The sequence below is a fragment of the Petaurus breviceps genome, unplaced genomic scaffold (assembly GCF_028583685.1).
Source record: "Petaurus breviceps papuanus isolate PSGF00001 unplaced genomic scaffold, PetGlider_PUasm1.0 37, whole genome shotgun sequence".
Classification (NCBI taxonomy): Eukaryota; Metazoa; Chordata; class Mammalia; order Diprotodontia; family Petauridae; genus Petaurus; species Petaurus breviceps.
In genome coordinates, this window is record NW_027186296.1 from 76,942,155 (window position 1) to 76,970,027 (window position 27,873).

Sequence of the window (27,873 nt, forward strand, 5' to 3'; positions counted from 1 at the left end):
CAGTTCCAGCACTCTCTCCATTGTACTCTTACTACACAGAGAGAATTGAACTGAGAGCCCTTCTAGTTATGAAATCTTGGGCAAGTCATCTAAACTCTTTAGCCCTCAGTCACCCCCATGGTAAAACTGTAAAGATTCCCAATATGAGCAGAGCTTTGAGTTCTTTGAGAGAAAGTATAATTGAGGGTATAGCATTATCACCATGGCTACAGTGAGTTTGATGGACCATAGTCTCCACCCTGAGTCACTTCTGGAGCCCATGATGGTTCTGGAGCCCAGGTACCAGTGGTGGATATGAGTCACCCAGTCCTTCAGGAGGTGGGCTGCTGCATTAGTCACACCCAACAATATCTGGGAGGAAAGGTGGAGCTCAAACAGTATTCTTGAACTTTAGGGTCCAGAAAATAGAAAAGAGGGGATGGCACACTATCCTCTCTCTAGGTCTGGGAAAATAGCTGGGTTGGGTTGGTGAATGTCAAAAAGACAGAGAAAAACAGCAACTGGGGGCTGCTAGGTGACAAAGTGAATTAGAGCACTGGCCCTGGAGTCAGGAGGACCTGAGTTCAAATCCAGACTCAGACACTTAACACTTAATAGCTGTGTGACCTTGGGCAAGACACTTAACCCCAATTGCCCTGCCTTCCCCCCTCCAAAAAAAACAAACAAAATTTTTTTAATTAAAAAAAAACCCAGCAACAGATGGTGTTTCCATGTCCTTTTAGCAACCCTGCTAACAAAACAATGCTAATCAGGTATGCGCCCATAGGCCAGGGCTAGTCCATTTGAGAAGAAAGACTTGGAAAATGCTCTAGTTTTGTGACAAGTATTGTTCGAAAGTGGTCTTCTGGAGGAGCTACTGACACAACAGGAGCTTTCTAACATAACTGTCAGCATTATCTTCCCCAGAGGGGTCCAGCATCTACTTTCCCAGAAGGCTGGCCCCCATTCTCTTGCTGCTGAGCCTTCTGTAGGTCTCAGAAGCCATGGGAGGTAGACAGGAAGGCCTTTGGTTGGGCAGCTACTAGGACTCAGAGAAGCTGACTTCAAAGCAAAGTACAGTATACTCTAGTCTCACATTGTTCTTAGGTTTTGAAAAGTACAGATGATTCTCTCATCACAAGGAAGCTACTCTGAATTTTTAGGAAAAAAGCATCCTTATTTTAAAGGGCCTTATTTCAGAAGAGAATGAAAATGTTTTCCAAAAGTAAGGGAGAAGGAAATAGAAAAGGAATCCTTGATAATTAGCTCCTTCAAAAGACATTCCACTTCCCCCACCTCACTTCCCACCCCCATCCCCGGCTAGACTGGGCTTTTTTTGGTTGTTTTCTAAAATTCCTTATCACTTTTACCTTCAGTGCAGGCTTTTTGGATAGGAGGTGGGATACGGATGGGCCAGAAGGAAGAACCAGCATAGAGTAGGGACTGGGGGACTATAGGAAAATTATTCTTGGGAGGAGAAATGAGGACATACCCTAAAATGTTTTTGTTGTTGTTTAGTCATTTTTCAATCATGTTTGACTGACTCTTTGTGACCCCATTTTGGGTTCTTCTTGGCAAAGATATTGGTGTGGTTTGCCATTTCCTTCTCTAGCTCATTTTACAGATGAGGAAACTGAGGGTTTAGTGACTTGACTAAGGTCACATAGCTAGTAAGTGTCTGAGGCCAGATTTGGACTTGTTTTTCTGACTCCAGGCCTGGCACTCTATTTACTCTGTCACTTAGGTGCCCCAAATGTGTAGGACATATGAAATGGCCCATTGTCCCTAGGACAGTATAAACTACAAGCCAAGAGCTCCAGTCTTTTAAATATACATTTATTTAACTTCCAGGATCATAGAATTCACAGAATCTCAGAATTACAAAGGACTTCAGAGGCCATCTCACCTAATCCATACCTAAACAAGAATTCCCTGCATGCATACCTGAGAAGCAGTTAGCTACTCTTTTTCTTGAAAATGTCTAGTAAGGAGAAACCCACTACTTTCTAAGAAAGTTCATCCCACTTCTGGAAAGCTTTCATTGTTTCTTTACACTAAAACTTAGATTTGCTTCTTTGAAACTTCCATCCATTTCTCCTAGTTTTCTTTTCTGGGGTAAAAAAGAACAAATCTTATCTCTCAAATATGTGAAGGCTTGGGGCAGCTAGGTGGCTCAGTGAATAGAGCACTGGTCCTGGAGTCAGGAAGACCTGAGTTCAAATCTGGCCTCAGACACTTAACACCTACCAGCCATGTGACCTTGGGCAAGTCACTTAATCCCAATTGCCCCTCCAAAAAAGCAAAAACAAAACAAAACAAACATGTGAAGCCTCTTCAAATACTTTAAGATAGCGATCATCACCACCACTCATTTATATGGTGACTTAAGGTTTGCCAAATGCACACATTGTCTTGTTTGAGTCTCATAATAATCTTGTGAATCATGTGCCCTGTTTTAAAGATGATGGAACTGAGGCTCAGAAAAGAGACATCTAGGGTCAACACAGCTCATAAATGTCTGAGGCAGGATTTGAATTCACGTCTTCCTGACTGAGTCCAGTATTCTACCGTGATACCAAGCTATTCCTGATCCTTGCCTCATTACCACCTATGGGAATGCTACTCTCCATTTGATTTTTTTTTAAAGGAAAAAAAAAAGTTAAGCATTATATCAAATTAAAGTTAGATAGGATCTTATATATCTTATGGGATCTTTTATATAATCAAAATCCCTCATTTAGAAATTGAGAAAATTGAGGTTCAAGGAGGTGAAGCAATCCACCCAAAATAAAAGTGTAGTAACGTGAGCCAGGATAGGAACCTCCTGAATCTGAGGCTGGTGCTCTGTTAAAAAAAAAAAATCATACCTAGTACCCAGTTTCACACAGTTGTTAATAAAGGGAGTGAAAGGAAGATTCAGGTTCTCTTATTCTTTTTTTTTTTTTGCTTTTTTTGGAGGGCAGTTGGGGTTAAGTGACTTGCCCAAGGTCACATGGCTAGTTTTTGTGTTAAGCGTCTGAGGTCAAATTTGAATTCAGGTCCTCTTGACTCCAGGGCTGGTGCTCTATTCACTGCACCACCTAGCCACCCCAGGTTCTCTTATTCTTGATCAGGTAAATGAGCATCCCGTAGCAGTCTCCTATCCCCAAGCCTATATGCCAATAAACCATAGATTTGGAGCTAGAAGAGACCTTGGTTCAGCTCTAGTTCAAGTAGTTGTTGGGAAGAGAGATGTACTGAGTATGTATTCATTCAGAACACTGCTCCAGAGAGTTTGCCAAACATTTTTTGGGATATTCCATTTATCAGTCACAAGGCAAGGCAGCTCACAGGAGTTCTGCCCTAAGAAGTTACTGCTATTGTGCTGACAAAGGATTTTTTTCCCCTTCAGAATAATTCAAAACATTAACATAAGTCCTAACAAGAAGCCACCTTATTCCATAGCCAACTTAGAGTCCTTATATTACTAATCACCAAGGAGAACTGCTACAAAGTCACATACTAATGCTTTGTTTAAAATTGCATTCTCATTGCTTTAGGCTTAAGGAATTCTCTGCCTTATCTTTCAGAGCATTTTTCCCCTATATACATAATGGACTCTGGGGCAAAACAACAAAAAAATCAGAAGTGGGTAGACAAACTGAGAGTAGAGGAAGTTGACCCAAATATCTAGGTGTCTGATGGACAGACCAGATGTGTTGTTTCCAAGGAACTAAATCACAGGACATAGATTTAGAGCTGGAAGGGGCCACTGAGTCCAACCCCTTAGTTTTACTTGAGGAAACAGACTAAGAGAGGTTAAATGACTTGTCCAGAGTAACCCAGCTATTAAGTATTTGAGGCAAGATTTGAACTCAGGTCTTTCTATCAAATTCAGCACTCTATCCACAATGTTGTCTCAAACTAACATACATAATATGTGTACCATTAAGATTAAGCTCCATTTTTCCATTTGATTGTATCTCTCAGATCTGCTTTGGACCCAAAGGGATCTGCTGTTACTATTTGGTTAAGTGTGGGTGCTGGCAGGAGGTGGAAGACCTATTGGGTTGGAGATAAGTGAAGGCTAGCTAGGTAGATGTGAAACTAGCTATCTAGCTCTAGTTTACTGTGTGGTTACTGGGAATGATGACAGAAAAGAATGCTCAAGAGAAAACCTATGAAATGAAAAGCAAGACCCTTCTAGTTAATGGAAAAGACATTCAGGAGAGAAAGTACAAGATGAAGGGTCTCTCTGAAGCCATGAATAGAGCTAGCAGCTGGCCATGAATGTAGCCTCTGCCCTATACTACACTAGCAGCATGCAGAATGGCATATGTGATTCCCATGTGATGATAAAAAACAGTTGAGTACTATTCTGACTTGGGGATTGTGGGGAAGGGCATGAAGTTCTTGGGCACATAGTTAAACTGCTGAGCATATTTGTTCGGGCAGATCCATTTGGTAGGTAGACTAGGCACTGAGCTTACATTTTAGGGGAAGGAGCTCATTGCTTACGGGCATTGGATTCATAGAGTCTGCATACAATTCTGTTCAAGAAATAGATAGCCTAGCCAGATACAATGCCACCTAGGGTTTTCCTCTTTGTTTTTTCTGTTCTCTGTCTTACTTAATCCTTATTGGTCAGTCCCAAAACCGTTGAGACATTGGTTCCTTCTATAATTTTCTCCTGTTGCTATCAGCCCTTGCCTAGCCCAGTCCACATAACCCCAATTTTAAAAATTATTTTTATTAATTAATTAATTAATTTGCTTTTTGGAGAGGGGAAGGTAGGGCAATTGGGGTTAAGTAACTTGCCCAAGGTCACAAGGCTAGTGTTGTGTTAAATGTTTGAGGTCGGATTTGAACTCAGGTCCTCCTGACTCCAGGGCTCTATTCACTGTGCCACCTATTATTTTTAGTTTTCAACAGTCACTTCCATAAGTTTTAAATTTTCTCCCCCTTCCTCCCCTCCCCAAAGCAGCATGCAATCTGATAAAGGCTCTACATATACATTCCTATTAGATATATTTTCACATTAGTCATGTTGTATAGAAGAATTAGAACTATAAATTTTCTCCTGGTTGTATTCATTTCATTCTGAATCAGTTAATACAAGTCTTTCCAGTTTCTCTGAAATTATCTCTTTCATAATTTTTTTTATAGCACAACAGTATTCCACTACATTCATAATTTGTTCTGGCATTACTTAATTAGTGGGTATCAACTTAGTTTTCAGTTTTCTGCTATCATCCATATTGGATCTTTTCTTCTTTCTTTGCTCTTTTTGTGGTATAGGCTTAGCAATGGTATCCCTGTGTCAGAGAGCAGGTACAGTTTAGTGACATGTGAAGCCTAGGTCCATATCGATTTTCAGAGTGGCTGGGCCAATTCACATCTCCACTAACAGTGCATGCTGCAACAAATGTGTGCTTGTATTTACCATAACCTCTCCCAACAATAGTAATTTTCCTTTTTGTTATCTCTGCCAATCTGATGGATGTGAGATGGAACCTCAGAATTGCTTTAATGTGAATTTCTCTAATTATTAGTGATCTGGAACATGTTTTCATATGGCTATAGTTAGTTTGGATTTCTTCCCTTGAGAATGAACTTCTTGTTCATATTCTTTGGTCATTTATTAATTGGATAATGTATATGCCCCTTTGTTTTTGTCCCTTTGTTCATCCAAAATAGAACTCTGGATTTTTAAAAATCACTTTTGAAGAAATAAGGCAAGATACAAAAAATTATTATAAAGGCTAAATAACAATTAAAGAATTGTTAAGCTACAAAGGCTTAAAATATAAACCTATAAAAACCCTAAAGCCATAGAGATCCATACCTTCTGTGGGAAACTCTGCTTCCATTTAATTTCTATCTAGGTCTGACCCTACTACATTCAAGCATACTGCCTCAAGAGAGGGAGCATATGGGGCGGCCAGGTAGCACAGCGAGTAAGAGCACCAGCTCCAGTGTCGGGATGACCTGCGGATTGAATCCAGGCTCAGACACTTAGCACCCACCAGAAACACCTGGCCATGTAACCTTGGCAAGTTACTTAACCTTCAATGCTTTTAAAAAAAAAAAAAGAGAGGGAGCATACATGCACACAGGAGTGTGGGGCAGACCTAACTCCCAGACTGCTTTCCAGATTCAAAGCTGGTGAACTACTTCTAGTAGTCAGACAGTCAACAAACATTTATCAAACCCTTATAATGTGCCAGGCACCTTGGCAAGCACTGGGGATACAAAGAAAGTAAAAAACAGTCCTACCCTCAGGGAGTTCACATTCTGATGAGAGAGAGAACATGCAAACAACTATACATACAAGATACATATAATGTAAATGGGAAGTAATTTCAAAAGGAAGCTACTTGGTTGGGGAAGGGGAGAATTAGGAACAGATTTTTGCAGGAGATAAACTGATCCATTTTCATCAGTTCCTCCCATCAGCAAGGCTCCACTTAAGACTATGGAGTTATCATTCTCCTAATAGGGAAATGTTTTACAAGTTTACAATATTCTACTTTCTGTCATCCTCATAGACATAAAATGCTTGCCAACAGTAAGGAAAGGATCATTTTTTCCTACAACCTCATTTAACAGTACCAAAGGAGTAAAGCAGATCGACCCCAATGGAAGAAACAAGGAAAGTAAGGTCACTGTGCACAAGAACAAGTTCAAAATCATTGTAAAGTTTATGTATGTGAATTCATACAAATACATCTCTCTCTCTCTCTCTCTCTCTCTCTCTCTCTCTCTCTCTCCCCCCCACCCCCCATGTGTGCAATGGACTCCCATATGCAGAAATTATCCCATAATGTATGCTCTACTTTTCAGAGGTCTTACTGCCTCTGAAACAGACAATGGTTTCCAACCTAAGGATAGCTGGCTTTAAAAGACCTCTTTGTTACTAAAGGACAAGACTTCTTTCCCAGTAGACAGAAATGTGACCATGGTGTCTGTTTAGAACATAAAAAATTGGTGAGACAGACTCAGTTCAGCTAAATTGAATCCCTGAGGGAGCAAGATTGAGTGAACCACTACATATGAGAAGTGAAACATCGACAAATGTGTTCATTACACATCTCCTTCCCAGTACTAGATAGCCAGCTACAATTTGACCCATCTGGCCACCACATCTGCTTCCTTCCTACTCTAACTTGGGCTACTAAGGCAATGCAAGTGTTGTGATACAAAGAAACTTCCATAGGAGGTGGCTGGGGGAGAGATGGCCACAGTAAATACAGAGAGACTTCTTGTGACTTTCCCAGGGAATAAGCATGGAACTCCCCAACATGAAGTCAGAAGTAGGAAAAGAGAAATGAAAATAATATAGACAAATTCTTGGGTAACTGATACATAGATAATTAAGGGGAAGCTAGGGGTACCTAGAAAGAGGGAAACTACAATACCCTTTCCCAACTGGCCCTCTTACGCTCCAGCAGAGACAGAATTCTGGGTTGGATAGATGCTAGGCTTAACTAGGTAGGAAGAGATTTCTGAAACCCTTGTATTCCCAGGCTCAGGGGCTGAATAAGCCCAAGAAACTGCCATAGAATGCTGAGTTAAAGAAGAAATCTTAACACAACTTCAAGTCCATAGAGATCCTTGGGAAACATGATATAGGGAGAAAGGTACGGTGGGGCCAGGAGGAAACAGGAAGTTTCTTTAATGTTTCACCACAGATGTGTTCTGCTGGAACTAAACAAAGGTTGAGGAAAACTGTACCATGTGCCTGTGTCTGAGGTGTCAGAGTTCAGTAGTTTACTGTTTGTGTTTGCTATCATGGGGTTGAGGAAAGAGTTAAGGATGTTATAGTCATCTCATTGACAATAGTTTATCAAACATACCCAAACTCAATGATCAGCTCTGCTTGGCTTTATTTGGCTTAACTGGCTGTTAAAATCTCTTTCGGAGACTTGAGATTCAAGTTGGGTTTTGTTTTGTGTTTTTTGCTCATTCATTCACCAAACAGGTCAAAGGAAATTAACAAGCAGTTTTCTAAAGAACTGCAAACTATCAACACTCATGTGAGGAAAAAAAAAAGCCTCATCACTGATAGTATAGAGAAATGCCAGAGTTATTGAAATAACCCTGAGGTTTTACTTTCCTCCTGACAAATTGGTGAAGGTGATAAAAAAGAAGAATATGGTCAATGTTGGAGGAACTATGAGGGGAAAAAAGCATTCCTCCAGCTTCAAAAAAGCACTAAGAAAAACAGGATTTGCCTCTGCCTTGTTACTCCAAGGGTCTGAAAATATAGTTTGGCCAGCTGTACCTCTGAGGTGAAAACACTTAAATTTGCCCAGTGGCCTCTTCACAATTAAGCTAAGTGCTGGTTATGACAAATCAGTACAGTGGTACTGTTCCAGGAAAGCTTTTCCCCCAATAGTTGCATTATATTATGTCAGGAAATCAATGGCTTCACCAAGTGGTGGAGCCAGAGTCAGGCACCTGCTCATCTGTTGACAGAACTCACTTCTGAGTGCAGCACAGATAGAAAAGGAAGCAAAAGACTAGCTCCCTTCTTCATGTAGAATCATACCCAGAAACAACCAAGACCAGCTGCAGATAGATATAAAGGGGAAAAAAAAGAAATTTCTCCAAGAATACTTTGAACATTACATGTAACAAGGTCCTAGCCAGGTCTGAGAGCTTTGGTGCACTATAAAGAGCTGTGATCTGATCCTTTTACTGCTCTAACCTGGTTCTTCTGAGTGCTCACCACCTAAAGATGCTGCAACTGAGAGAAGTAAATACATTAATGTTTTGCTACCAAAATGCGCTCTTTCAATACTAGACACAGACAACCATCTCACCAATTCCCCATCTAGCAGAAGATGATCTGTCTCTTTGCAGCCTTCCTGATAGAGATGGACAATATTTAGTGTGAAATATTGAAGAGTCATACAAGAGTGCCAACAAGCCCTGTTCCTGAAGACCAAGTAGATTTTAAGCTCATTTGGAGCTCAAGTTCCACCTCCAAAGTCCTCACTCCCTACTTAGACTGTAAGCTCTGAAAGCAAAAATGCAAATACTTCTCTATTTCTCACAATACTTACCACAATACTGGATACATAATGGGTAACCGCAACTGTTTGTTGAATAAATGAAGGAAAGAAACCTTTCCTGAGGACTCTAGCCCACGATGAGCTTTCTCTTTTCCAACTCTTTTAGTCTTTATTGTACCTATAACACTTTAACATGATCTTTCTAGCCCATAAGGAATTCCTTTACATACTGTCCTATCATTTGACAATCCCATACATGTATGAAGTAATACCTTCATACTGTCCTACTGTCTTACTGTACTGTACCAGTCTCTATTCAGTCAGTAAATTATGCCAATTCACATAATCCTGTATTGTTCACTGCTCTATGTAAACATCTTGTTTCCGCAGTTAGACTGTGAGCTCCTCAAGAGGAGCTATTCCTCTCCTTATCCCCTACATCACCTAGCATAATGTAGGTATTTGGGTATTAGGTATATAGCACATAGTAAGTATATAATATTTGTGATATCAATAATAGCAGAGACCCTATTATATATTTCTCTATATTTTCTAAAGTATCTGGCAGAGTATAGAACACACAGATGGTCAATAAATACTTGATGATTAATATAGCTTTAACCAAAGAAAGAAGAAAACGCACACAGCTTTTCTCCTTTGGAGGCCACAGAGCCAAGTCAGAGTTAAAGAGTTGGCTGATCATGCACATAGCACTTTTTGAAATGAGCTTATTCAAAGGGCACTTAATTCCCTAACCCTCGGGCAGAGGCTGGAGAGTCACCACTTAGAGAAATCATATGTGTGGGAGCTAAGCTAGATAACCTATGAGGTTCTGCTAAATGACAATATCCTCAGCACTCTGATGAATTTCTAAAAGCCCTGTCCCTGCCTTCACAAAGCTTACAATCTTGATGGATAGTTGAGACAAACTGAAAAAGAAGCACATACAGACAAAGGCATAAAAAGAAGTGCCTCATCTCTTTTTAAGTCTATCATGCCACTCTGTCTCCTATACACTTACATTCTACTGTTTTACAGTTATTTACGTACACATCTTATTCCCTTGAATACAGTAGAAGCTCCTGGGGGGAAGAGACTATATTTTTTCTCCATTTCTGTATCCCTAGTACCTACCACAGTGCCCTAACAAATAAATGTTCACCATTTTTTTGAACTGGACAAAGGGCTGGGCCAGCAGGATTGGTTCCCAAAGAGTGGAGCTTGGCTATAGTGCTAGCTATGCTGGCCCAATCAGTAGTTAGGTTGGTTTAATTCCAAATCTTTTGGTGTAAGAACTAGGAGAATAGAGAGGAAAGGAAGGCTTTTATTCTTTCTCATCTTCTCAAAGAGTTACCCTGTCTCTGTATTAGCTAGAACTGGTGTACAAAACTGTCAATCACTGTGGCATGAGCAGATCACTCACTGTGGACCTCAGACTACCAAGTACAGGCAGGGCAATGCACTGTGACAGGTTTTTAATGGACTCCAAGAAGGACTCCATTAGAGCAAATAACTGAAGGGAGGCCTGGCTCAGCTCTGACCTAATGTTCTTTAAAAAAAAAAAAAGGCACTGCAAAGACTGAGAAAAATGGGGGAGGAAAAAAATGACAACTCTCTAAATCACAGACTGTAGATTTAGTTTCTCAGAAACCAGATTTGATCCACTCTGTAGTTCTGAGGTGTGTTCAATTTAGAAATGAATCCCAGCTGCATAAATTCAGCTCAGTTGTTCAGTGTGCTCATTAGATAAATGTCCAAAACAATCTGAGAAGATGCACACAATGATCTTTGAACAGCCTGGTTCAAAGTCTTACTGGACTATTTTTAGCAATTTTTTTTTTTTTTACATTCTGCAACAAACACTCTGGCATCTCCAAAGACAATGAAGAGAAGCAATTAGGTCCAGTCATTCCACAACTAGCTGTCACCCATAGTCAACTGTTCGCTTCCTTAAGGTACAATCTGGTTAATTTCCTCTTCTTATCATATGTCAGGCTGGGTCCATATCCAGATGTATAGGGCCTTATTGACAAGCTGAGAATTGAAGAGATAGGAGATAAGGCATTTATAAGCTGCATGATTTCAATGCCCTCTTCCTTGAAGTCTCTCCATACTAGATTATACACTCCATGAATTAATGAATAATAAAATAAAAAAAAAAACATTTACCAAGCTCTCACTCTATGTCAAGCAGTGTACAAAGGACTGGGAAGATAAATACAAAAGCTAAATAGTTCCTTCCAGCTGTACCCTCTAGGGGGTAAAAAACACATAGGGGAGTAGTGATCAAGGAAGAGGTGTTATGGTTTGGGAAGTTACAAACATGCTGAGTGGAACATAATCAAATGTCCTTTGAATACAATTCTCAGAACTAGAGGTAGGAGAAAGGAAGGGTATATGGAATGCACTGTGAAGAAAGAAAAATGACCTACATGAAGATGAGGCTAGCTGGCCCGAGGGAGTAAAAAGCCAAGTGGTTTAGATCCTTCCAAGCATGATCTCTAGTAGCTTCATTAGAAGGTAAAGAGCAGGGCAGAAAGCTGTTAGGGGGTGGGGACATGAGGCTGCATGGGCCTAGGAAATATACAGCCAAGTAGCACAGCTCCTTCCAGCTATGGAAGTAAGGGACCATAACTTCTCTAAAATTGGTATCTCTTCCAGTGCCCAATACAGTGTTCTAAAAACAGTAGATGCTTCAAAACTGTTTATTGAATTGAACTGAAAAAGGTCTGAAGGCCAGGTCTTTTCACATTCTGTCAATATAAGGGCAGATATTCAAGGCCAGGCTTGAAGTCTAGAAGGAAAATGGTGTGAGTAAGGAGGGAAGGTAAGAGAAATGTGTTTCTTGAGCTGGTTTAAAAAAGGCATCTAAATAGTGAACTATATACTTCCTTTCACTTACTTAAGGGAGAATAAAGGAAAAAAGGGGCCAGATGTGACTATCTGATGAAGAATGGTGTTTTAAGGGATTTTTGAAAAGTATGTAAAATCTCAATCTCTCTCTCTCTCTGTCTCTCTTACACACACACACACAATTTAGGGAATATTCTAAATGGTGTAGTCTAAAAGAGTCTTGAATATCATGACACAATGAGGGGCTCTGGACAGTAGGAACTGCATCCTTACCAGGCTACTCCAGTCTGGACTAAAGTGAAACTATCAGCCTGTTTCTTTAATTTCACTGAGGTGGACATTCTCAGAAATACCCTTGATCTATTACCCATATGTGTTTTCATGTGTGTGTGTGTGTGTTATATGTAACACAGATATATTATTGTTATTGATATGTTCATATACATAAACAGTAATATTATTTATGTTTTATATGTGTTTTATGTGTTATTTCCTTGACTAAGAACTCTTACATTGCTTTATTTGGAACATAACTTCCTATTCTGCTATCTATTCCTGTGACTCAATCTTCCTTCTACGCTTGAGTCCACTGTTCCCTTGTCTTATCACATGATATTCATGTCTTATTAAATACCAACTCTTGATTACCCCCACCATATACCTTCTCTGTTCCTATTCACATGTGGTTTAATGATGCTGGAAAAAGTTGTTATTGTTGCTATTTGTCCTTCATTCTCAAAGAGGACCATGATATCTGGAAGATGATGGCATGACTTGCAAGTGAATTGGATTTAAGTGAGGGAGGGTTGTGCAAAGCCACCAGCCTCACTCTCTCCTTCAGAGCCCTCTGAGTCCTGTGACAAGATACAGATCAGGACAACTGGAGATGGACTCCTGAGAAAGTCATACAACTATGGTGACTGGAGCCACAAAAAATTATGTATCTAATGTTGGCTAGGCCCTCACTGCAGCAAAACAATCCCTTTATTCTTTTCTTCTCAAGCCTCCCACATCACTGTCTCTCTCCTCCTCTCTCAGTTCTCAGCAAAAGACCTTGCCTCATACTCTACTGAAAAAAGAGATACCATTCACTATGAATTCCTCCTTTATTCTAAATCTCAAAATCCCTTAATATCATCCATCTCCACTCTTTGTTCCAGTTTTTGATGAAAGGTGATCCTTCTTGACAAATTCAGCTCTTCTACTTACACCCTTGATTCTATCCCTTTCCAGCTCCTCTCCCAATTTGCCACTATAATAATTCCTTCCCTTTCCCCCCATCTTAAATTCTCTATTTTCTGGCTCTTTTCCTGGTGCCTACAAACACACCTAGATATCCCTCATCCTTAAAGAACTTTCACTTGGTCTGACAATCCAGTCCCTTCAAACTATTTGTCCTACACCTCTGTTTTCTTTCATAGCTAAAGAAAGTCTTGTACATTTTTTGCTTCTACTTTCTTTCCTCTCCAAATTTGGCTTTTGACCTTACCACTTAACTGAAACTGCTCTCTCTCCAAGACCATCAATGATTTCTTAATTGGCAAAATCAGTGCCCTTTTCTCAACCTGCAATCTTCTTTTTTTTTTTTTTAAAGCAATTGGGGTTAATTAACTTGCTCAAGGTTACACGGCTAGTTATTTCCGGGTGTAGTGCTAAGTATCAGAACCCGGATTCGATCCCAGGTCATCCTGACTCTGGGGCCGGCGCTCTTACTCACTAAGCCACCTGGCTGCCCCAACCTTCAATCTTCTTCACCCCTCTATTACATCTGATGCTGCTGACCATCCCCAACTACATGGGTCCTCTCTACTCCTTGGGCTTTCATGAGGCTGATTCTCAGTTTTCTTTCTGTTATATATGGCCATTCTCCAGGCTCCTTTGCAAGGTTGTCATCCATGTCCTGTCCCCTAATCTAATTGTGGGTAATTACTAGGGCTCTGTCTTGGACCCCCTATTATTCTTTTTCAACATCATTACCCATCAGATCCCACGTGTTCAATTATCATTTCTATGTAGATGATTTCCAGACATGTATATCCATCCCTAGTTTCTCTCCTGAGGTATAGTCGGACATCACTAAACACCTTTAGGTATTGGTGTGCTTTAAATTGCTCAAATTCAAAATGTTCAAGATGGAAGAAATTATCTTTTCCCTCAGAGCCACTCCTCTTTTCTAACTTCCTTATTCTGTTAACAGTACCCTCAAACTTTAAGTTATCCTAGTAGGCAAGTCTGAAGTCATCCCTGACATTCTTCCTTACCCCTTCATATGTAATCAGTTGCCAAATTTTTTTGATTTTACTTCTATAACCTCTCTCTCCCTTGGTCTCTCTCCACAGAGCTGACAAATTTGTATTTCTAAAGCAAAGATTTTCCCACATCATTCCTGTGCTCCAGAAGCTCCAGTGGCTCCCTTCTGACACTAGGATCAAATACAAATTCCTCTATTTGGCATTTAAAACTTTTCACAATCTAGCCACCATCTGCCTTTCTAGGTTTATGGCACATTACTCCCTTTTAAGCCTGGCCTATTTTCTGTTCCTCCTACAGGACACTCAACCTCCCATCTCTTTTCCTTAGAATCTCTAACTTCCTTCAAGACTCACTAAAATACATATACTCTTCCTAAGAATCGTTAACCCAACTGTTTATGGACATTTAATAAGTTAACTTTTCACCAAAGGATTCAAGAAGGGCTGGTAGGTCCCCTAGAGAAACTGGCTCTTCAAGTGTCACACAATGGTTGGCCTAAGGAGGAAAAAGAGGAAAAGGTCTAAAAAGGAGGGGAATAGTTGCTGCCATCCTAACTTTAAAACAATCAGGCAGTAGTAGTTGCAAAATCTGAAGGCTTTAAAAGCTGTGAGAAGCCACCCCCAAGTTAATCTCCCAGGGAGAGAAACCTTCCTTATACTTTCTAACGCCTCAACCGTGGAAGGCACTTAAAAATGTTTTTCTAACTGAATTACTCATGATATTTCATGGCATCATTCTAGGCATTCAGAAACAAAAAAATGACTACACCAGTTTTAAGGGCTAACTGTCCTAAGGATTTCCTTTAGAGACTGGAATTCTCCTTTGGAATCTAAGGAGTCCAAATCTATGGGAAGAGCTAAGAAGCCATCTGGGCGAGGCTGCAAATGGGATAGATTATAGGATCTCTGCTGAGGTGAGCAGAACTAAACTTCTCTCCACTTCTCTCACCTCAGTGTTGTAGTGATATGATTTTTTTTTTACAACATACAGCAACAAACATTCTCCTGGGCACAGTTAACTAGCTGAGGGACGCTATGGCCAGCTGTTTGGAGACCAGGCTTTCAGAGGCAGCACAAATACCAAAGGCTGCAGGATACTCTCAGCTACAAAGGTAACAACTCCCTCCCTGACTATACAGCCACCCACAACTCATTTGATGAGGTTTTTCTTGTTTTGTTTTTTTTTTGAGATGCTTCAGGACCAAAACCAATTTAAATTGCCAGTACTCCCAGTCCACACTTCTCCAACCTGCCACCAAAGGGCTCTGTGCTACCCTGAGATTTATTGGTCTGACTGGCTGGATCAGCTTTTCAGCATGGTGGACCAGATAATGAACCTCACAGCGGGTGATTAGTGAGAGGCCATCAGCTGGCAAAAGCAGCAGTAGCAGTGACTTCCTTTAATTTCCCTGGGCAGATGCCCCTACTCTGTATGTCATTCCACCTCCCCCTGCCGCCCTCTTTTACTGACTTTATTTGGTTTGAAGCCCTAGACGCTCCTTTTGAATCTCATCTTTGCAACTTACTTCAGTTCTAAACAAGTCTAGGCCCCTGGACCTGCAGAATCATCATTCCCATTCTCAGTGAGTGACGATTAATGGGATGGGGGAAGAAGGGAAGCATGTGAAATAAAATGGAAGGAGAGGACATTGGATATAAACATCCCATCAAACAGCCTGCCTCTTCCACTGTGGTCTGCTGGCAGTTCAGCACCTTGCCCACTGCAGACTCAGGAATATATATTCTTGTCTTCCTCTTTACTTAAAAAACATCACAACTCAAGGAAAAGAGACAGACAGCACCATCCCTTTACTCTGTGCACATAGAGAAGTAGACATGAAGTTTCTGTGTCAGTGCAGACTGGAGCTCATTCTTTGCCTTATGGTCTTTTCTGTACAAGTGAGGCAGGCCGGCTGTCACTGTAGGTTAGTCATAGATTTATTTCTAGCCAGATAAGCAGGTTTCAAGACCCTCCACATGTTTTCTTAATACCGGCTATTACAAAAGGTCAGAAAACTAAGGTCATGCTTTGCAAAGGGTTGAAAACTAATAGAACCACCAGATAAGACACAAGTTTGCTGAGGAATACCTCTAACCTTGGTGTTAAACAAAACAACAAACCATGTTCTCCTCAGCATGTCCAATGCACTTTTATGTTGAATCCTGGAAGCAAGTTAGAATAAAAATAATAGATTCTAGGTTGGTCTCTTGGGCAGAAATTTAGTCTGACAGCCAATAATCATTTATTAAGCATCTACTATGTGCCAGGCGCTGTGCTAAGCACTGGGGCCACAAAGAAAGGAAAAGGTGTCCATACCCGTGAGCTCACAATCTACTAGGGGAGACAACATGTAAACAACTATGTACAAACAAGCTCTAAGTTGGCTACAGAGTGGATTAGAGGGTCCTTGATGATTAACTTACACTTTCTTTTCATATATGGGAAAATTAAGGAAATACTTGGGTACTGTCTTTGGGCCCTCTTCTCCAAAGATGAGAGGTGACAGAATCATATGCTCCATTTTATTTTACCTAGGCTGTCAGTCTTCCTAAGTATTGCTAATAAGGGCCCCTGTCCTTCCACTGAGGCTGAGAAAGTCTGCAGGGGAAATTTCTGGCTCACAAGAGTAGGAAATGCTGACAGTAGAATTTCTTTCTTTGTAGACAAGACAAAGTAAAATTTCTTTCTTTGTGGACAAGACAAAGTAGAATTTCTCTGTGGACAAGACAAAGTACTCAGAGTTTTGTTTTCACCAGTGACCTCTATATTCACACTGACAGTTCCAGCTAGGTTGTGGGACATTAATTTTGATAGTGCTTTAAAAAAAAGTGATGGAAATGCTACTTTAAAATGAACAATTAAAATTAAATGTGCCCCCAGGCCCAAGTTCATGCTTTATCTCTGCTGGTCATCTTCCTTACAGGGTAGGATGGAAAAAAGGACCTCTTGCGTCCCAGGCAATGGAACTGCGCTGTGCCCAATGCCACAGGCTGGGCATTTTTTTGCCACTGCCAAGAGCAGTTCTTGTCTTTGAATTATATAAATAAGTAACTTCCTGGAAACACCTAGTGCCTGTGTCTTCTGAGCTCTGGTGAGCATAGCTTCTAACCCCAAAATGCTAAGAACAAATGAACTGAATCACACTTTTCTTTCTGCTAAACTAGGAAACCAAATACTAGAATACAAGCAAATTAGGGTGAGCAGGCAGGGTCAGGGTTGTCCCTTCCCAGTTCCCCCCACCCCTCCACTGCAGCTGGATCTCCCAGTGCAACATTTATTCAGGACTTCAGAGGGGTGGCACAGACCTGATCCTATTGATTATAATGCAACATACGGTATCAAACATGGGAAACGTGAATTATGGTCATGCGGGGAATCAAATCTGAGCTCTCTAATTTCTGTCACTGTCAGGTGAGGTCAATCTCTGCTCCTTCTCCCAAAAAAAGTGCTACTCTTCTGAGAAAACATGGTAGCTTCACCTTTGAGGTGCATTCACAGGAGCCCTATTCACCCACACAGCAGCCTTGGGTATAATAATGAGCTCTTCAAAACTGCAATGGGAAAAGGAGAAAATTCTCTACCAGCTACTTCTTTTATAACGGAGTCAAACTCTCTATCTCCCTTTCCTTGAAATTTTCCAGGGGCTTCCCCATGAAGCCCTTCTGAGTGAAGAACTGGGCTGTGTTCTCCCAGAAGTGCTTTCTCAAGTCCTGTCTTTGCTTCCTAATGGTATTTCTTTGGTGTTTGGTGCACTGTTGCTGTTTTAGTTGTCTTTTGATCCTAGCTGACTCTTCGTGACCCTATTTAGGGTTTTATTGGCGGAGATAATGGAGTGGTGTGCCATTTCCTTCTCCACTCATTTTACAGATGAGGAAACTGAGGTACATGAGGTTAAGCGACTTGCTCAGGGTCATACAGCTATTAAATATCTAAGACCAGATTTGAACTCAGGAAGATAAAACTTCCTGAGTTCAGGCCCAAGTGCTCTATTCACTGCCTGTTGGGTACTACCCAAAGCTCTAGGTAAATCACCAATACAATTAGGCTTTATAAGGGATTATCAATACTATGTAGTAATTTGTAGTGACTCTAAGCTGGAAAAACAGAAGTTTATAAAATTAAGCAACAGATAGCAGTGAATATATAATTGGTTCAAACTTAGATGCCTTGGGCTGCAAGTGACCATTCAAGCACAAAAAGATAAAGGTAGACTAGGACAGAACAAGGTTCCAAAGAATGACCGGTGAATCTGGTTCATACCCTGACAACTTTGGGGAATTGCAGATGTAAGTCAAGTGGCCCCAGATTTCTCTCTGCTGTTGTGCTTGGAAATTGTACTCCCAGAGCATAGAGTACAAAGTTCTTGCAGCTCTATTCCTATCTATGACCTAGAAGGTTTGTAGTCTTTCTCATATTCCCATTTACCCCATTTACTCCACTACCCCCCAAATAGCCAATCCCTTTCTAAATTCCTTTCTTTTAGAATGGCTAAATTTAGAAGACTAAATCCCTTTCTTTTAGAGAAGTATATTTGACAGCCTCTTTGGCACCTGTAGTCCTTAGTTCCTAACTAAATATGCCATTTGTTGGCTTCAAATTCAATCTCCCATCCTTATTTGAAGGTGAACTGGGAACCTTGATTTTTTTCTCTAAAAGTGTTCCTCTGGTCTTGTTAATTTGCTTTCACCTACCTTTTCCTTCCACTAATGTTAAATAACTTTTTCACAATGCTGCTGCACCTGGCACTAAGCTTGCTATGAAACTTGAGCCCTAATGAAAGAAAACAAAGGGGAATTGGAACCTATGCAAAACTTTCTTTTTTTTTTTTTTTTGGAGGGCAATTGGGGTTAAGTGACTTGCCCAAGGTCACATGGCTAGTTTTTTGTGTGTTAAGTGTCTGAGACCGGATTTGAACTCAGGTCCTCCTGACTCCAGGGCCAGTGCTCTATTCACTGTGCCACCTAGCTGCCCCTATATGCAAAACTTTCAATGGGGGCTGAGGGAGTTCCAAGAGGTGTGCTGGCTTCCATGGATTCCTTCAAATCCTTGCTAAAATCCTACATATATATGCTGGGCCTGGGGTCAGGAAGACTGGAGTTCAAATCTGGCCTAAGTGACTTATTAGCTATGAGACTCTGGGCAAGTCATTTAACCTCTGTTTCCCTCAGTTTCCTAAACAGTAAAATGAGAATAATAACCGTACCTACCTCACAGGGATGTTGTGAGAATCAAGTGAGATAATATTTGTAAAACACTTAACACAGTGCTTGGCACATCATAAGTCTTATATAAATGTTTCTATTCTTCCCTTTCCTTTATAATATGAGCTCCTTGAGAGCAAGGGTTATTTTTCCCCCTTTCTTTGAATCCCTATTGCTTAGCACAATACCTGGCATCCAGTATAGGCTTAATAAATGTTTAAGCACTCAGTTACTGACTTTCAAGATAGGAAGACTAAGTGGCCTCACTAGCCAATACTATAAATTCCTATAAAATCACTTTAAATCCCCCAAGTCCTCCCAGCCAGATCCCTTCAAAATGTAGTTTACTAAATACAGTAGGCATTTAATAAATGCTTGATACGTAAAATTGTATTCACTGATATGATCTACTGGGGAAGCTGTCACCTCTCACTCAGACCCCTCCTTTCTCCCAACCAACTCAAAGGAAACTAAAAATTTTTTAAATTTATTTTCAGTTTCAAATTCTCCCCCTCCCTCCATCTCCCTTACCCATCGAGAAAGCAAGAAATATGATACCCATTAAACATATGGAAGCTATGCAAAACATATTTACATAGTAAATTCTTAAACAAATGCTTGTTGACCTGACTAATAGTCCTCTGACTATTTAACTCAGTTTTGTTCTTGGCCCAAGTGGGGATGGTATGGGGTATGGAGCATGGGAGAAAGGGGATCGAAGCGGGAAAGGAACATTGAACTCTTATTCCTTTTCAGAAGTCTTATCTGAATCCTGCGCCTATAGATTTCTAACTCATCAGGAATGCCAAAGGCCTTGTCTTTGACTTCCTAAGAAAGCTCACTAAGGTCCCCTTGGTAGGAAGAGATTCAGGTGAATTTTTAGAGCCCGCAACAAAATCTGAAAGGGATGTTTTTGGCTCAAAAGACAGTTCTGCTCAGAAAACCCCATGAAGCAGAGGCATAAGGTATAGGAATTGGCTTCAGGCATCTTTAGAAAATACATGTGTGGAGATAACAATTTAGAAACTTACAGCTTTATCTTTCAGTCCCACACTTAAGAGAGATAAACCTATTCAGGATCTAACCTTAGAGAAATGTCTACTGCAAGCTTGGGATTTTGAGGCTTTTCCATCACCCCTTCACTATGATTAGTTCCCATCTCCTCTGACAACCAAGTTAGATTGAAAATCTGTTCTAATGGCTCTGACATGAAGATGAAACAAAAAAGCAGGCTACAAAATAGAGAGGAAGGGAAGAGTGGGGCAGGAAATCAAGTTAGGCAACACCACTGACCAAGCACCAACTGTGCACAATAAGGAAATGCCTAGGACCATAGCCTTGAAAAGTTCACACAAAGTCAAGTCCCCTTTCAGCCAATGCCTATTTCAAGTCTTGGTTCAACTGCTCCTCACCATTCTAACCCACAGAATTATCTCATTCCTATGAATTTAGAGGACTGACTAGCTATAATATTCATCTGACAGCAGAGATTCTCATGACATCTTTTGTACTACCTTGTAATACTATTTAGTTTCCTATGTTATCTCCCCAACAATACAGTAAGCTCCTTGATGGTAGACACCAGATCTTATCTTTCTACATTGCCACAACTCCATGTAACATGAAGTGGGCATCCAATACTGTTAATACTTGTGAAATGCATGAAAAGCTTCCTAGAACACTGCATACAAGAAAGAGTGGGCCAATTATTTGCCTGCATTCCACTGGGTGTTTCAAAAGGCACAAAGATGAACATGGACCTTGCTGAGGGCAAAAAAAGGACAGCTAACCTCACATCTTCTTTAGTCTCCAGGGCTTACGTCATGGAAAGTCTTCTATGAAGGTCTGCTATTCAGCTTTCTCTTGGCCTACAAGTATGATTAGTGTCTATGCCAATCACTGTTTAAAAGGATTTGAAAAACAAAACATGGATTGGATAGTTTGTCAGCAGTCGGAGGTCCTCAGTAGACATTTTTCAAAGGTTTGGAAAAGAAGCATGAGGTACCATTCAAAGCTGCTAAGCTCACTCCAAACAACTCTATAGCAAATTCCTGACAGGCCATCTCCAACCAAAGAGTAATAATAAGGTGACATTTATATAGTGCTTTACATTTGCAAAATGCTTTACATACACTCTCATTTGATCCTTATATCAAATTATTATAGGCATCATTATTCCTGAAGAGGAAACTGTGGAATAATTTCAGTAGAGAGCTGACATTGGAAACTTGAAGGCCTGGGTTCAAGTGCCACCTCTGACCTCTCTTGGCTGTGTAACCTTGGGCAAGTCACTTAAACTATCAATGCTGTAGATCACATACTAAGACTTAGTTGCAGTGAAGATGTCAACCTGCATTGGTAGAGTGAGTTTCCCTAAGTTGGAGCTGCCTGAAATCACAGGTCTAGTCCCTATCCCTTTCCTATTATTATTCCCATGTAACTGATTATGAAACTGAGGCTGAGAGGTTAAAGTGACTTTCTTATGGTCACAGAGTAAGTACTGGAAGGATTCAAATCTAGATTTCTTTTGAAAGTCTAGAACTAGAACTTCACTTTCAATAAATTTTCTTGCAGTTTTTTTGGTTTTTATTTATTTTTATTTTTTGCATTTTTTTTTAAGTAAAGTCATTAGTTTGGGTACATCAGGATCTAAAAAGTCAGGGACTGATGTCAGAAAACTGCATGGATGAAAAGCTTCACTGGTCTTGAAGATATATCTAACACTGAGAGGCCAGAGAATATTACATGTTCTGCTGGGGGAATGAAAGTCAGTGCTCTGGGAGCTCCCAAGGAGACCTGGGCTTACAAGAACAACTTACTGGTGGAGGCAATGACTTTCTTCCCAGACAACCTACAATGTGATTGTAACATAGATGAACTGGAAACTATCCATGGGTAAATTGGTCATGGTCTCCTTAAAGCCTGGCTCAGTACCAGGAAGTAAATTATAAATTAAGGGAAGGAATGGGTCAGGTGAAAGTAACTATATTGCAGCTGGGCTGGAAAAAAAAATGCCCTTAGAAGACTAAGGAATCAATGTAGATCCCAAAGTTATTGAATCTAAAGCCTTTATGCTAACTGCTACTCTTTATCAAACCATGTGGTGGGATATTCAACCGCAACATCCTTTGTCAAGATATTAGGAGACACTCTATTTTCCAGAGCTAAGGCCCAACAAACAAGCTGTGCCTTGAGCTTGCCTTAACAACAATCCTTTTCGCTCGTCCTCTGGCAAAATCCCACATAATTACTGTATTGCTTTGACCTGCACCAAATATTCTCTGAGCTCAGACAAGCACCAGATAAGCTTGGGAAAGTTCTGGTCATTAATCCTGCCATGAATCAAACTTGTCACATTGTTGCTGTTACTCCTCATTGTCAGCGCTATACCTCACTGCATAGTCATTGTTATAAGCATTGAGGTCTACCCACACTAAAGCAGGTTCCCCCACTACGGGCGAGGCCCCAGCATATATGTCTAGATTCCCTTCTTGCTTTCAAGCCCTTTCCCTCACTTTGAAAAAATTAAACTTCTGTTTGATTCCTGACTCTCCTATCTCTAGCCTGCTCTCTTTGGTTCTGGCCATCCACAGGTTAGAGGCCAGTTTGATCCTGTTGACACCTTTAAATACTCTTCCCTCACCTTCTTGGGTAGAATTTATAAGAACACACTTCAATGGTTTTTTTCCCCATTGAGGAAATATCCCAAAGCCAGAGAAATCACTAAAAGGAAATAAAGGACAGTATAAGATAGGAACCTGCAGCATCAAACATAAGACAAATAAATCAAGGGTTGCTGGGAGCTGTTTTACAACTCTTGGGAAAGGTCTTCTGTGTCTTTTTTATAATTTTTATTCATAAAGATACAGTATTTACAAGCAAGAGGTCAAAATGGGCAAGTTTCCCAACTTACCCCAGACAAACGGAACACCTGTGTATGCATTATGGAAACACATGCAATTTGTTAGGCTGAAAAATTCACAACCATTTGGTCATGCTGAGGGTATTAGCTGATTAGAATGTTTTGCCCTCCATGAATCTAAAAAGAATTAACAGCAAAACTGCATCCATCTTTTGGACCTATGAAAAAGAGTCCCAGCATGGAAGCCTCGCTTTGTTTAGAAAGCAACAATGGTCCTAACAAAAGCCTCACTGAAACAGTGCAAGTGAATGAGCCAGAGGAGGGCTCTGTCCTTGAAAATTTTGTTTCTTGAGGCTGTTAGAACTCAGAAATCTTTTTTCCAGGACAAAGTGGAACATTAGGTAGGCACATATATCAGGACAAAGATTTATCTACCCTAAGAATTACTGAACTCCCTAATTCCAATTGCTCCTACCTGTGGTCCTTAAGTTTTATTTTACTGTGTTTCTGAACACACTTGGAATTTTCTACCCAGTATAACTGTCAACAGCTCTAGGGCCCAACTGCACCTACAGCTATTATCCTTGTACAGCTATGCCATTAAATGACAGTAACATTAATGTTCACAAATGAACGGGGAGGGGAAAAGGGATAGTAGAGAAGGGGGGAAAGTTTAAGGGTGTGATAAAACACAGATAAGAGATAAGCAAAGCAATCAATTGGTTCTGATGAGGGATGGCTATTAGGTTCAGCAGGAACTCTGATCTTATCATAAGACCAGAGCCTTCGAATCAGTCTGGAAAGAATTCAGTAGGCCTAAGCAGACTTGGAGTCAGAGTTGAAAAAGTTTATTATACGCCTTAAGGCAAGGATCCTTAGAGGACCTGCAATCTTAAAGGGGTAGAATTAAGGTTTATATAGAATCATCCATAGTAGAACTCGTGCCAATTATGCTAACTAGGTGATTAAGGGTGGGATTAGGGAGGAGTTAAGGTGGGGCCAGTGTAATGTAACTGTGCAGGTGTATTGCCCATGATTCACTGGGAAAAAGCCCAAGGGGGGGCTACCTATAGGTGTGGTTTTAGGCTTGAAAACGTCACTAAGTCAGTGAGAGGTCAAGGGCTGATGGAGAAGTGCCCATTCTGCCTCCATCAGTGTCATGTTTGACAGGATTGATGTCTGGGAACCAAGGTTAACCGGAGACTCAGTGGATAATAGGCAAAGGAGTTAACCCAGAGATAGAGTCCTGAAGGATTCATTGAGGCAGCCAAGGAGTCAACCTAGAGATAGGGTACCCAAGAATTCATGGGGGTAACGAAACACTATGCAAGGGGGAGATAATAGTTGCCTAAGCTGGAATGTTTATAGATACTTTTGTGAAGGATTGATAGGTATAGCTTGTTAGTGTTTCAAGGCTGAGATAAACAATTCATGAGTTGTTGCTGGGCACAATTAGTGCTTTGAAGCTAGGGGAGGGGGGGAGAAGGGACAGAGTTAATGCTCTGAGACTGGGGGGGGTAGTGTGATTTTACAAACTGGTTTTACAAATTGATATTACAAAGTGGTGTTACAAATATAGATCCCAAGCACCCCATCATTAATGATGTCACAAATTGGTTTTACAAACATAGATCCCAAACACCCCATCAGTTCCCCTTTTCAGGTTCAAAGAATCTAACAAAATACAGTCAGTGATTCTCAGAGCCAGTGAGGAAGTAGCAGTTGCAACACTTGGTAGCATTTGTGAAAGGGGCCTTGGGGCACTACCCAGGTCTCAAAGGGATTGCCTCCATTCCAGTCTCAGATGTAGTGCTGCCCCTTCTCCTAAGCAAGGCTGACCCCACTACATGCATCCTTGGTCCCATATCCTCCTAACTCTCCAGCAAACTGTTCCCTGCTATCTTCCTCAGTATCTTTCCTATCTTCAATCACTCCCTATTAGTTCCTTCTCTGCTCCCAATAAATAATCCACGTCTTCCCCACCCTTAAAAAACCCTCACTCAATTCAACCAGTCCCACACTAGCTATCACAGAATACTCTTCCCCTTCTCAGCTAACAACTCCTTGAAAAAGCTATCTACACTCAGTGCCTCCACTACCCTCTCCCCTTACTCTCTTCCAAATCCTTTGCAGTCTGACTTCTGACCTCATCATGCAACTTAAACTGCTCTTTCCAAAGTTACTAATGACCTCTTAATTGCCGAATCAAATGATCTTTGCTCCATCCTAATTCTTCTTGCCCTCTTAGGCATCTGAAACTGCTGATCACCTTTTCCTCTCAAATACTATCTCCCCTCAGTTTCCTGACACTTCTATGCTGATTCTCCAGTGTTTCAACCATTTCTTCTTTGTGTCTTCTGTTGATTTTTTATCATGCCCACTAACCATGGGTGTTGCCTAAAACTCTGTCCTGGGCCTTCTTCCCTTTTCACTTTATTACTGTCTCATTTGTTGATCTCATTAGATTCCATGGCTTCTATTATCTCTTTGTAGATGCCTTCCAGATCTGTTATTCCAATTACAATCTCTCTCTCTGCTGAGGTTGTCACTCAATCATCAAAGCCCTCTCTTGGCCATCTCAAACTACATGTTCCACAGGCACCTTAAACTCAATTTGTCCAAAACAGAACTCATTATCTTCCTTCCACCTCCCTTCGCCCCTACTCTCCACTCCCCCGCCCCCTCATCCTCTTTTTCACTTCCTTCACTTCTTTATTACTATGCCATCATCCTCACAAGTTTATAATCTTCTTGTCAATCTTTTTTAAAAATAATTTTAATCGATGTTTTCTGTTTTTTACATCATCATAATTATCTCTAGTATCCTTCCTCTTCCTCCTCCCAGAAAGCCTTCTCATGTAACAAAGTCTTTTTTAAAGACAAAAAAAGAAGAAAAAAATTCAGTCCAATTGATCAATACATTGAAAAAATCCCAAAACATGTGTAATGTATGATACCTGTGAATGTTCCCACCTCCAGGAAGGTATCCTCTCATATGACTTGTCCAGAGTCACACTGCTAGTGTCTGAGGCTTCGTTTGAACTCAGGTCCTCTTGACCCCAGGGATGGTGCTCTATCCACTGTGCCACCTGGCTGCCCTTATGCTTTATCTTTAAAATTTTATTACATTCCCTTTTGATTTTTTTTGTGTGTGTGGTTGTTCTTTCCATTTACACTGTAGGAATTACTGTGGATATTGTTTCTTGGTGTCAATCTTGACTCTTCATTCTCACTCATCCCACATATCCAAGCTGTTTCTACCTTCACAGCAACTCTGGTACATACACCTCCTTCTCTTCCCTCAAAGACACAACCCTAAACTAAGGTCCTCATCCTCTCTCATCTAGACCACTGTAATAACATAACTAGTCTCCCAGTCTCAAGACTTTGTCTGCCCCAATCCATCCTCCACTTAGCTGTCAAAGTGATTTTTCCAAAGCACAGCTCTGATCATGTCACACCCACCCCTATTTAATGAGCTCTAGTGGCTCCCTATTGCCTCCAGGAGCAAATATAAAGTTCTCTGCATAACTCGGCCCCTTCCTACCTTCCTGGGTTTTTTTTTTTTTAATACTTTATTCTTCTCCACAAATTCTATGATCCAGCCATACTGGCCTACTTGTTCTTGATTAATGCTTGTTGACTGACTGATTGACCAACTCAAGTATCACTTTCTGCAGCAGGCAGTCCCTGAATTCCCTAGGCAGTCCCCCTAGTCCCTGGACCTGCTAATGTCTTTTCTCTTTAAGATTATTTACCTCTAGTCTTACACATTTTCTATGTTCTGAGTTATTAATGTATTGTCTCTCCCATCAGAATGTGAGCTCCTCAGTGCAGGGGCGTGTTTTTGCCTTTATTTGCATGGCCACCACTTCATTCAGTGCTTGGTACGTAGTAAGCCCTTAATAAATACTTGTTGACTGAGAGGGTAGGGAAGTGAGGAGCTAAGGAGAACTGCTTCAAGACATTTCCCAACACTGTTATCCCTGCACAAAGCTGGGTTCTCCCTCTCAAAAAGGACAGCTTTTGTCTTTGGCTTGTGATATATCTACCTTTGGGAGGAATATTTCACCAGCCCACTTTGTTTTGAAGGAAAAGGCCTGGATGGCAGAGGACGGATACTGAAGCTGTGTGCTTCCTAATCATCTTTTTCCCAAATCACTTTGTTCATCATAATAAATTTTATTATTGGCCTGCTACCGCCACCAGAGAAAGATTTCAGCCTGACATTTTTAAGCTACTGAGGATGAATACTGTACATAGCTGACAGGAAAAAGGTTCTTCATTTTCCTTAAAGTAACAAATTAACTGGGACTTAGTGTGGTAGCAAAGTTGCCCCCTCCTATTCATCAAGCTAGGCAAAAAGTCACTGAATCATTTTAAATAAAAACCACACAATACAACTGATTTGAAATGGCACTACAGGGAAGAGAGAGCTCCACCTTACAGACAGCAAGTGCAGCAAAAAGAAAATGCGTTCAGTGGAGCGGGACCCATGACTCCTTTCTAGGAAGGATAGGAACAAAGAACAAGAAAGTCAAAACATCAAAGCAATTTAAATGCCAGGAAGAATTCTTGCAGTTCCCTACAGAAACAGGGACGATAAAGAAAGTAGGAGTATTAGGTGAACACAACCCTATTCTGCCCATCAGTTTAAAGTTAAGATGAAAGGAAAGAGCCAACAGTGGCACATTCTAGGACGGCAAGTTAGGAATAAAGCTCTTCAGAC

At 40.7% G+C, this 27,873-nt stretch overlaps 1 protein-coding gene across 9 annotated transcripts in view; it reads right to left on the reverse strand.

The window, feature by feature from the left end:
* Positions 1-27,873, reverse strand: part of ARMH3 (armadillo like helical domain containing 3) — a 221,958-nt gene that overhangs the window by 17,625 nt on the left and 176,460 nt on the right. The gene's annotated exons all lie outside the window — the stretch shown is intronic.